Here is a 12,851-nt window from a genome sequence, read left to right on the forward strand (position 1 = left end):
TACCAAACACAAAACTCACTAAATCATTTATAAAAAATTTGATTAAGGTCAAACAATTTTTTTTTTTTTAAGATAAACATCATATAAAGGTAGGGCTACTAAACATTAGATCTCTTTCTACAAAGCACTAATTGTAAATGAAATTATTACAGATCATAGGTTGGATGCACTCTGTCTGACTGAAACCTGGCTAAAACCAGATGAATATATTAGTTTAATTGAATCTACTCCCCCAGGTTATTGTTATAAACATGAGCCTCATCTGAAGGCTCGAGGAAGAGGTGTTGCTACAATTTACAGTGAGGTTTTTGGTGTTACTCAGAGGACAGGATATATGTTTAAGTCTTTTGAACTAATAATGCTTAATATGACACCATCAGATACAAATTAAAAATCTCTGTCGTTTTTTGCCCTTGCTACAGTATATAGATCACCCGGGCCTTACTCTGGTTTCCTTGGTGAATCAGATCTAGTAGTTAATGTAGATAGAGCTTTAATTGTCAGTGACTTCAACATTCACATAAATAATGAAAATGACACATTGGGAATAGCATTTATCGATATTCTCAAGTCTATTTGGAGTCAGACAAAATGTGACAGGACCAACTCATTGCCATAATCATACACAAGATTTAATTCTGTCATATGAAGTTGATGTTGATACTATAGAAATTCTACCGCAGAGCGATGACATCTCAGATCATTACCTCATCTCTTGTTTGTTGCGATCAGCTAATGTCACTCAATCTACACCACGCTAACGTTCAGGTAGAACTATTCTTTCGACCACTAAAGATAGCTTCCCTAATAATCTTCCAGAATTGTCTCACATAGTCAGTAAGCCATAAAGTAGAGAAGAACTTAATGTTATAACAGAAACTATAAATAGACTTCTCTGGCACTCTTGATAGTGTCACCCCTCCCCTTCGATTAAAGAAAATTAAAGAAAAAAGCCTTGCACCGTCACACTCATGCTCTCAAGAGATCAGCTCGGAAAATGAAGCACAACTGGAAGAATACAAAATTAGAGGTATTTCACGGTGCATGGAAAGACAGTGTCTGTAGCTACAGACAGGCACTAAAAGCTGCCAGGTCAGCATATTTTAGCAAACTCATAGAAAATAACCACAACAATCCTAGGCATTTATTCAGTACTGTGGCTAAATTGGTTAAGAATAAAGTATCGACTGAACCAGATATTCCATCGCAGCACAATAGTAATGACTTCATGAATTTCTTTACTGATAAAATAGAAATAATCAGAAATAAAATTGGAATCATGCAATCAACTGTCACAGCACCTCAGAAAACAGTATCTCATAATTTTGCTCACGAGCAACTTCAGTCCTTCGCTGTCATAGGTCATGAAGAGCACACAAAATGTATCAAAAAATCAAAAGCCACAACATGCATGTTAGATCAAATACCAACTAAGCTCTTAAAAGAGGTATTCCCAGTAATTTCAGAACCTCTTCTTAATATTATTAACTCCTTGCTATCCTTAGGACATGTCCCAAGAAACTTTAAAATGGCAATTATCAAACCGCTTATTAAGAAGCCACAGCTTGATCCTAGAGAATTGGCTAATTACAGACCGATTTCAAATCTACCATTTATGTCGAAAATACTAGAAAAGGTAGTGTCCTCCCAACTATTTTCATTTTTACAGAGAAATGGAATATATGAACAATTTCAGTCAGGATTTAGGCCTCATAACAGTACAGAAACTGCACTTATCAGAGTTACAAATGACTTTTCTTATCATCTGATCGCAGCTGCATTTCTCTTCTAGTGTTTTTAGATCTTAATGCTGCCTTCGACATGACAGATCATGACATTCTCTTGAATAGGCTGGAGAATTATGTTGGCATTAGTGGACATGCATTAGCATGGTTTAGGTCATATTTATCAGACTGCTACCACTTTGTATGTGTAAATTGTCAAATCAAACAACAGTTAGTATGGAGTGCAACAGGGATCAGTTTTAGGACCTCTGCTTTTCTCCTTATACATGCTTCCCCTGGGAGATATTATCAGGAATCATGGAATAAGTTTCCACTGTTATGCCAACGATACTCAGCTTTATATTTCTTCTAAACCCAATGAAAACTTACAATCCTCCAAATTAACAGAGTGTATCAATGAAATCAAAGATTGGATGGACAGAAATTTCCTTCTACTAAATTCCAACAAAACAGAGGTACTAATGATTGGACCAAAAACCTCAAAAAATAAGCAGCTAAAATATAATTTGACTCTCGATGGATGTACTGTTCAGTTGTCTTCTACAGAAAATAACTTAATTGTTATATTTGATACCAATCTGTCCTTTGAAAATCAAATTTTCAAAGTTTGTAGAACAGCATTATTCCACCTGAGAAATATTGCTAAATTACGACACATGCTTTCTGTTGCTGATGCCGAAAAATTAATTAATGCATTCATGACCTCAAGACAAGATTATTGTAATGCATTACTGGGAGGATGTCCAGAAAGTTCAATAAATAAACTTCAGTTGGTTCAAAATGCAGCTGCCTGAGTGCAGACTAAAACCAAAAAATATGATCATATTAGCCCAATTTTATCATCGTTACATTGGCTACCTGTTAAATTTCGTATTAATTTTAAAATTCTGTTAACTACATACAAAGCTTTGAATGGTCTAGCTCCACAGTACTTAAGTGACCTTCTGACACGCTATATCCCGTCACATTCATTACGATCACAAAATACTGGCTTGTTAATAATTCCAAGAATATCAAACTCCACAAAAGGAGGTAGATCCTGTTCATACTTGGCACCTAAACTATGCAATAGTCTCCCTAACACTGTTTGTGATTCAGACACATGCATTCAGTTTAAGTCTAGACTAAAGACACATCTATTTAGCCAGGCATGCACCTAATTCATCCTTCAACTCCCATTTAGGCTGCTTTAGTTAGGTCTGCCGGAACCAGAAACATCCATCTCAATCTATAACTCTGCATAAAATGTAATGCGGTCCACGCTAATATTATTCTATTTGTTTCCATGTCTCTATTTGATTCATATCCCGAGGTTACCAGAGCCAGCCAGATCCAGCTCCGTTACTGCATGGTGTTGGACTCCACTGCTGCGTGTTGCTGACAAATGACGACAAACTACAGCCAGTGCTAGTCAGACATCCCTTCTGTCTTTTGACTTCAGAGGATGAACTGATGCCAAATCCAACTGTAAGACATCGGCTACTTCATATGCCACTGCCTGAAACTTGGACTTAGGATGGACACCACCGAACCTCACCGAAATGACCTGCAGGTTGAACTGCGATGCACCTCATTAATCTCTGCCTGCATCACCTTTGTCTATTGATGGGCTACACTCTTGAAATGGAATACATAGACTATCATTTAATTGCCAACAAAAGCCTTCATCAGCCAACTAACAAAGGACAATGCATCAATGTGAACTTCTGCAGTTAATCCAGGATGGACTTCAAAGACATTAGTCATTAATCTAAAAGTTCATAAAAAATATTTTCTTTTTTTTTCTTTTTAAACAACTGGACCTTAATGCTTAATTACTTTACAAATTTAAAACCATGACTTGCACTTCACATAAATAACTAATATTGGCATAAATATATTCATGTTGTTTAGCCAGAGGGGAACTGGCCCCCACAGTGAGCCTGGTTCAGTGCTCGAATTGAATCAAGTCTTATGGGAGGTCCCCACCATATGACTTTTTTTGGGGGGGGGGGTAGTCTCGCAATATACAATTTATACAAAATATACAATATATTTATTTGATCATAATATGCATAACTATATACTATTTATTAAAAACAGGCTTACATAAAATAACAGGCTTTTGTGTTGATAAAGAATAAAAAAATATATAAATTTCAAGTCCAATGTTATATAACAAAGTTATATATAAATGGCTTACTCCAAGTAATATTGGATTTAGAGGGTGACAAAGCAACAGACCCAAAAGGGCAACTATGGTAAATATAACAGGGGACTACATATAAGGCACTTGAAGAGCCGTAAAAGCATGTGACTTCAGAATACATTGAAATGTCTCAAAAACAGTAGAAAATAATCAGATGCCTTCCAGAATCACTGGATGGTATCACTGTCAGATTCAGCAGTGGCACAGGAATAATTATTTCATAATGTCTCAGAAAGCAGTGATAAAGGAGCAGTCAGTAACTTCAAAAGGACTTGTTTAAGGACCTTTTTTTATTACTTAAACAGTAGCAAAAGGATGGCAAAATACTATCAGGCAGTAATGATACTATAAAGAGGAGATTAGGTATGAACCCAGGTGCGGGAGCTTTATTCAAAGAGTGCAGGACAACTGGGCAAACATTATAAATGTCTTTACTGTCACTTTTGATCAATTGAATGCATTCTTGTTGAATAAAAGTATTCATTTCTTTAATTTCTTTCCCAAAAAAATAAATAAATTCTTACTAACCCCAAACTTTTGAACGGTAGTGTATAATGTTACAAAAGATTTCTATTTCAGATAAATGTTGTTCTTTTGAACTTTCTATTCATCAAAGAATCCTGAAAAAAAATTGTACACAACTGTTTTCAAAATTGATAATAATCAGAAATGTTTCTTGAGTATCAAATCAGCATATCAGAATGATATCTGAACGATCATGTGACACTGAAGACTGGAGAAATGATGCTGAAAATTCAGCTTTGATCACAGGAATAAATTACATTTTACTACTGTATTATTACTATTATTTAAAATTGTAATAATATTTCACAATATTAGTGTTTTTACTGTATTTTGGATCAAATCAATGCAGGCTTGGTGAGCAGAAGAGACTTTTGAACAGTAGTGTACATTCAACAGAATAATTCTAGCATTATTTACCAATGTAATATTTACTAACCTAAAAACAACTGGATGATTGATGTGACACTTTTTGATAATAATGTTTGTTCCAAAAGACTTGTTTAAATGCATGAAACTAGTTTATTAGATATTAAAAATATAAATTGTGACGAGACAGGCTGTCAAGTCTGTATGTTAGTGTTGGTGGGGATTTTTCAACGATTTCAGTGCAGTTACATTGTTACGTCAGTAGGTGGCGGCAAGGGACTGTTATGAGTGAGTCAACAGACTATTCAACCTTCCCTATCTGTCACTCACTGGACGTTATGTCGATGTAGTGACACTAGGGGTCACTCTTGGGAGCCCGAGACACCTCTGGTCTTTGATAAAAGGCCAATGAAAATTGGCGAGTGGTATTTGTATGCCACTCCCCCGGACATACGGGTATAAAAGGAGTTGGTATGCAACCACTCATTCAGATTTTCTCTTCGGAGCTGAACGGTCATGCTCATTGAGCTGAATTTCTACTGTTCATTCACCTCTGCTGGATCTGACGGCGCATTTCAGCAGCTTCTCCCTCCTCTGCACTGGTGCACTGCAGAGAACGCCCCTGGGCGCTTCGGCAGAATAAAGAGAGTATATTTTCTGAAAGAGTTTATTTCTCTAAAAGAGTATATTTCTCAAAAAGAGCGGCACACATGGAACATCTTTTTAAAGACGTGTCTTTTTAAAGATGCCTTTCCGATTGTGTGTTATTCCTGGTTGCGGTCATTATCTCTCAACTTCGGATAGTCATGATCGCTGTCTTTTATATCTGGGTGAGACCCACACGGAGGCAGCATTCGTGGATGGTTCATGTTCTCACTGCGAGAACATGACCATGGCAACATTGCGGTCGCGGCTTGCTCTCATAAGAAAGATTTGGGGACCCCAATGGGATCGCCTCCGCCGGGTATCCCCCCGCGGACCTCCCATTCCCCAGCACGCTCGTCTGCCCCAGTCGGGCTTCTGGATGAGTCCACCGGCTCGTCTCACGGCGAGTCTGGCCTCTTGTTCGGAGCCCGCGAAGATGATGCGCTCTCGAGCGCAGCATCGGAGAGTGGGCTTGTCCAGTCGGACGCAGAAGCCTCAGCTGGGCTCCCCCCTTCGGGGATGATTGCCCAGTCACAGGCTGATGCAGAGATGACGGACATGCTTTCCCGGGCGGCCACGAGGGTCGGGCTAGAGTGGAACCCTCCACTCTCCCCTGAACCCTTGTGGCTCGATGATTGGTTCCTGGGCTCGCGGAGCCGCTCAAAGCAGCCACGCCCCGCTCCAGTGCCTTTCTTCCCGGAAGTGCACGAGGAGCTGATGAAATCATGGGGGGCACCTTTTACTGCCCGGTCCCAATTCCTCAGTTCCCCCGCCCTCAATACCCTCGAGGGCGGGGCAGCCAGATGCTATACGGCAATTGTCCCGGTGGATAAGGCGCTCGTGGTGCACCTATGCCCGCAGAGCGCCGCCACCTGGCGCAGATGCCCTAAGCTCCCGTCCAAGCCCTGTAGGTTCACGTCATCCCTGACGGCTAAAGCATACAGTGCTGCTGGACAAGCCGCCTCTGCCCTGCACGCCATGGCTCTCCTGCAAGTCCACAAAGCCAAGGCGCTAAAAGAATTGCATGAGGGTAGTTCCACCCCAGATCTGATGCAGGAACTGCGCTCGGCGACCGACCTCGCTCTCCGAGTGACAAAGGTCACGGCGCGGTCTCTCGGGCAGACGATGTCCACATTAGTGGTCCAGGAGTGCCACCTTTGGCTCAACCTGGTCGAGATGGGTGAGGCCGACAAGACATGGTTCCTTGCTGCCCCCATTTCCCAGGCTGGCCTATTCAGCGACACTGTCGAGGACTTTGCCCAGCAGTTCTCGACGGTGAAGCAGCAGACTGAGGCTATCCGACATATCCTGCCCTGGTGCGGCTCAAGATCCCGCACCCCGTCTACTCGTCGCCAAGGGCGTCCCCCTGCAGTGACTGCACCGGCTCCGCCGCAGCCCACCCCTTCGGCCCGGCCCCGGCATGGAGCCCACAGCAGGAAGCAGACGCCACCCGTCTCACAGTCGGCCGCTAAGAACCCACGGAGGTCCTCAAAGCGCTCCTGAGACGGGCGACCCAGGGTCGAAAAAACACACTCATCTGGAGCTGGTAAGAAGACCACTCCATCCCCCGGTGGAGGGCCGGGTGGAGAATCTTTTGTTGCCTTTTTGTTTGATTTCGCCGCATGCCCAAGTGGCTGTGGTACCAACAGTTCAGCAAAAGAGCAGTTTTCTTCTTCCCTGGGTCACATACCCAGTGTACACGGTCATCATCACGACTACAGTCCACGGGTTTTCCTTGCAGGATTGGTGCTCCAAAATGGGCTGGGGCGCTGTTTGCAACGGGCACGCAGCCGCTGGCTTGTGGACGGGCCCGCGACTGCATTGGCACATCAACTGCCTCGAGTTGTTGGCAATTCTGCTCGCCCTGCGGAGGTTTCGGCCACTGATCCAGGGCAAGCACGTGTTAGTTCGGACAGACAACATGGCAACGGTAGCATATGCCAACCGCCAAGGTGATCTGTGCTCTCAATGTATGTTACAACTCGCCCACCGTCTCCTCCTCTGGAGCCAGCAGCACTTCAAGTCGCTGCGAGCCACTCACATCCCGGGAAACCTCAACACTACAGTGGACGCGCTGTCACGGCAGGTTACCCTCAGGGGAGAGTGGAGCCTCCACCCTCAGGTGGTCCAGCTGATTTGGAGTCGATTTGGACAGGCACAGTTGGACCTGTTCGCCTCCCATGAATCCTCACACTGGCCGCTCTGGTACGCCCTGACCGAGGCCCCCCTCGGCATAGACGCGCTGGCACACAGCTGGCCCCCTGGCCTATGCAAATATGTGTTTCCCCCAGTGAGCCTACTTGCACAGACCATGTGCAAGGTCAGTGAGGATGAGGAGCAGGTTGTCCTGGTAGCACCCTACTGGCCCACCCGGACATGGTTCTTGGACCTCACGCTCCTCTCAACAGCCCCCCCCCCGGCGAATTCCCCTGAGGAAGGACCTTCTTTCTCAGGGATGGGGCACCATCTGGCACCCGTGACCAGCCCTTTGAATCTCCATGTCTGGCCCCTGGACGGGACGTGGAAGACCTAAGTGGTAGACACAATCACTCAGGCTAGTCCCCCCTCTATGAGGTGCCTGTATGCATTTAAGTGGCATCTGTTCACTAAGTGGTATTCTTCCTGACAGGAAGACCCCCAGAGAATCAGTCGGATCAGTGCTTTCCTTCCTGCAGGAGAGGTTGGAAGGGTGGCTGTCCCCTTCCACCTTGAAGGTGTACGTTGCCGCCATAGCAGCACACCACGAAACAGTCGACGGTAAATCCTTACGGAAGCACGACCTGATCATCAGGTTCCTGAGAGGCGCCAGGAGGCTGAATCCCTCCAGAATGCGTCTCGTTCCCTCATGGGACCCCTCTGTAGTTCTTCAGGGTCTACAGAGAGCCCCCTTTGAGCCTTTGCAGTTAGCTGAGCTTAAGGCACTCTCCTTGAAGACTGCCCTCCTGACTGCGCTCATTTCCATCAAGAGGGTAGGAGACCTGCAAGCGTTCTGTCAGCGAAACGTGCCTGGAGTTCTGTCCGGGCTACTCTCACGTGATCTTGAGACCCTGACCGGGCTATGTGCCCAAGGTTCCCACGACCCCTTTTAGGGACCAGGTGGTGAACCTGCGAGCGCTGCCCCAGGAGGAGGCAGACCCAGCCCTGTTGTTGCTGTGTCCGGTGCACGCTTAACGCATCTATTTGGATCGCACGCAGAGCTTTAAGATCTCTGAGCAGCTCTTTGTCTGCTTTGGTGCACAGCGGAAAGGAAGCGCTGTCTCCAAGCAGAGGATCGCCCACTGGTTCATTGACGCCATAGCTATGGCATATCATGCCCAGGACATGCCGCCCCCGGTAGGGCTATGAGCCCATTCTACCAGGGGTGTAGCGGCCTCCTGGGCCCTGGCCAGGGGTGCCTCTCTAACAAACATTTGCAGAGCAGCGGGCTGGGCAACACCCAACACCTTTGCAAGGTTCTACAAACTTCGGGTGGAACTGGTTTCATCCCAGGTAGTGGCACGCAATACAAGCGGATAAGCCCGGGATAGCCGGCCGGGTGTATCGCTTGCACATAGTGCCTTTCACCTCTTCTGAGCTGAAAATGTGCACCATTAATTCCCAGTAGTGTTCACAAACTATGTTCCCTGGTTGACTTCCTCTGAGACCTGTGGCAGTCGAGTTTTTGGAGAGACTTAATGCCGGCCCAGTACACGGTGCTTGCGTAACCTCCGTTCCCTGATGGAGGGAATGAGATGTTGTGTCCCTCCTGCCACAATGCTGAACTAACCGCTGAAATGGCCAGACCTTGTCTCGGCTCCTCAGCATAAAACCTGAATGAGTAGTTGCATACCAGCTCCTTTTATACCCATATGTCCGGGGGAGTGGCATGCAAATACCACTCGCCAATTTTCATTGGCCTTTTATCAAAGACCAGAGGTGTCTCGGGCTCCCAAGTGTGACCCCTAGTGTCACTACATCGACACAACGTCTCGTTCCCTCCATCAGGTAACGGAGGTTACGCAAGTAACCAGGACGATTTCAGTCAAAAAGGCTGCTTTATTCAGGAACAAACAATACTATGGTTAATATGTCAATCATTGCTATTTCAAGAGTGAATCCCGCATTTATATGCAGATGTAATTCCCGAAACTTTGCAGCGTGTACGTTGGTTCTCCTCTTAGCAGCATGAAAAACAAGTTTTATACAAATTCTGAATGGATTATATATAGCATAGAAAGCGCACAACGAGCGCTCACTTTATAATCACTAAAAAGCTGTCACTCATCTTCATCGCGATCTCTACCACCCCCGTAGAACCAGGCCTATTAATAATGAAAAATGAGTAAGCCTAAATGTTTCCAATTTATGCAAAGAATACAAAAGCCCCGACATGGAGTGGATAGATATAGTAGAAAAATATAGAGAAAGAGAAAATTACCCCTCAAAAAAGTCAGTAAGAAGCTTTCTCTTCCCGACTGCGAGTGGAGGTTTATTATTCTCCATTTTTTAGCTAAAGTTAGCTTCACCGGAGCGGCACCAAGCAAGCAGTCATGTCAATGATGTCATGCACTTAGCAGTCTTTAGATGTGGAGCGGGGCGTTTACATTTCAAAGAGACATGACAACTAGCCTATAAACAAACTTAATATAAATTATTGTAAATAATTAAATTCACAAACTTTACTGTCTCCACTGCCTGATCAGATTTGTCATTATTATTTTTACTAAAATATAAGTATCTTGGGGACCCCCCCCAAGTCTAATTTTTACTTCTTATGGGGGGGTCCCTAATGCCTTATGGGGGGTCCTGGATCCCCCCAGCCCCCCCTCAATTCGAGCACTGGCCTGGTTTCTCCCAAGGTTATTTTTCTCCATTAACCAACATCTTATGGAGTTTTGTGTTCATTGCCACAGTTGCCTTCAGCTTGCTCACAGGGGTTCTAAATACAATTATTAATTATTTAATTTCTATACACAATTTACAATCATATTTAATCAAACTACACAATGTTCACTCTAAGACTCTATAGATAGTACAGATTCATTTTTTGCTTTCGTTTTTGTTAATGCATGATTTTCTGTAAAGCTGCTTTGAAACGATTTGTTGTGAAAAGCGCTATACAAATAAAAATGACTTGACTTTGTTGTTTTAGTGTTTTTTTCTGTTTAGTTTAAAGTGCAATTTGAATTTAGAAATGTCTTTTGTTTATGTTTTTCATGTTTCAATAAATTAATTACATTTTTAAAGCAAAATTAAAAGCAAAAATATTCTCCAACCCTCAGCAGGAGGGTTGATGATGTAATCGGATATCGTGATATTTTTAAAGGCAATTATCGCAAAAATATATTTTACATTTATCGCCCAGCCCTACATGGTGAGAGTAATTTTTTAATCACAATAACTGTATATATTACAACATATTTTCTTTCTTTTAGAAATTCAACCCCAATTTTTTTTTATAGATGTTGCTCGACAGATGTAACTAGTAATTCACCGTAATGTAATTTACCTTTTATTGTATGAATTTCATGACTTTTCCAGTAATTTGTGATAACTCGATAAGGATTTAAAAAAATTTAATATACAACTTCTAGCCAATGAAACACTGTTGAGTATAACTAGAATGAAAAAAAAAAAGAAGAATTTATTTATTTATTTTTTTTCCGCTTACTATAAAAATTTCCATTACTTTTTAAATATATTTTTTTTAATTTCCACGACTTTCCAGGCATGGACATCACAATTTAAAAATTCCCTGATAGTTCCAAGTTTTCCATGACAGCGGGAACCATGCCGTAAACAACTTACATTTACGTCATGTCTACATCAGACACACATGGTCTGTTATAACAAAATTTATATCGTTGCACAGAATATAAGTCATACCGCCTAGCTCTAGGCATAATAGTAAGATTTGTCACCATGTGATCACACCAACCTCCTAGTAGTACATGCACAGACAGACAAAGGAAAAACAAGCCTAACTCTTTCTGGCACTGATAACCTAAAAGACTTTGATGTTCTTGGCTAATCTCGTGCTTGTTCTAACTTGCCCACCTAACTCATGAACAAGAGTGACACAGAATTCAATAAGCATCTATCACAACGGGGTGCTAATAATGCTCTGGCATCATACTGTAAGCAAGCAATCATTTTTATCTTTGACACACAGTTTTGCTGATAAATGTCCCATAAGCACTTCCCTGTGCTGAAAGAGCAGAATGTTGTAGAGCTAATTATTTTTACTACTGCTTTTTTAGAATGTTGTGGACCTAAGCACTGGTTAAGTAGAATCAGCACCTGCAAAACTCAAGCAGTATGCTAATAGGCCAAGACAGAAGATAACACACTAAAAATAATCAATGGCTACGTTTAGATGCACCCTCATAATACGATTATAATGCAATTAAGGCAATACTGCGATTAAACTGTAGCTCATGTAAACAGAATATTGCGATTATGCTAATAATCAGAGTAATGGTAATCGCAGTAAGATATGTGGAGTACTCCTATTTTAATTGTTTTATACTGGCAAGTAAATGATTTAATCGCATTTCTTCCACTCTGACCAAAGTGCACCTGCACACGTGCTGCTGACGGATCATGTTCCACTCAAGCACAAGTTCAAAAACATCGCGAAAAAGAAGAAGCTGCACTTAATTTTCTGCTTCATGTAAAACGGCAGTTCCATGCACCATTTTCCAGCAGTGGTGCTCCCCCATTTACAGCCCCATGGCAAAAAAAAAAAAAAATATTTTACAGAGTTGTGAATGTCTGTGTGCAGTCTGATTTGAATGTTGGGGAGATAAAAAGACTGCAAAATAATGGGAAGGAAACACGTCTTTGAAATGAGTTTGTGCTTGCGGGCGAAACACAACAATATCAACTGCGTGTATTCCGAATCACACACAAATGGCTCTTATGAACCGATTCTTTTTAGTGAATCAAAACAGACAGCGCATCCAGTGTAGTCGAAAATGATTCTTATGAAGTAGTTCTTTTAACAAATCAGTCAAAAAGAATCACAAACCGGCTAATTTTCCTTATGCCAAGTTGTTTTTAAAGATACATATTTGCAACATGTTGTTTTTTGTAATAAATATTTATTTATAAAAAATCATAAAAACATCACATTTCTCAGCAAATAAGCAGAGTAATGGCAAGAAGCGTGTAAACGGGATTGAAGTGGTAGGCCCAAATCATGTAAACGTCTTAATCTAATTATCCCTTATACTCTGATTATTGCAATAATCAGAGTATTGGTGTACATGTAAATGTAGCCAATATCAGCACCTGCACACTCAGTCACACTAACACACAACATGCTGTGTGTACAATAAGCATGAACACACAAGTAGAAGACAGTTACAAATTCAGATAAAACACAAATATATCAGTAAGTT

At 42.3% G+C, this 12,851-nt stretch overlaps 1 protein-coding gene across 2 annotated transcripts in view; it reads right to left on the reverse strand.

Annotated features, from left to right (window-relative positions):
* The window catches only part of LOC127414766 (solute carrier family 23 member 2-like), a 95,463-nt gene that overhangs the window by 24,561 nt on the left and 58,051 nt on the right, over positions 1–12,851 (reverse strand). The gene's annotated exons all lie outside the window — the stretch shown is intronic.

This window comes from Myxocyprinus asiaticus, chromosome 24 (genome assembly GCF_019703515.2).
Source record: "Myxocyprinus asiaticus isolate MX2 ecotype Aquarium Trade chromosome 24, UBuf_Myxa_2, whole genome shotgun sequence".
Classification (NCBI taxonomy): domain Eukaryota; kingdom Metazoa; phylum Chordata; class Actinopteri; order Cypriniformes; family Catostomidae; genus Myxocyprinus; species Myxocyprinus asiaticus.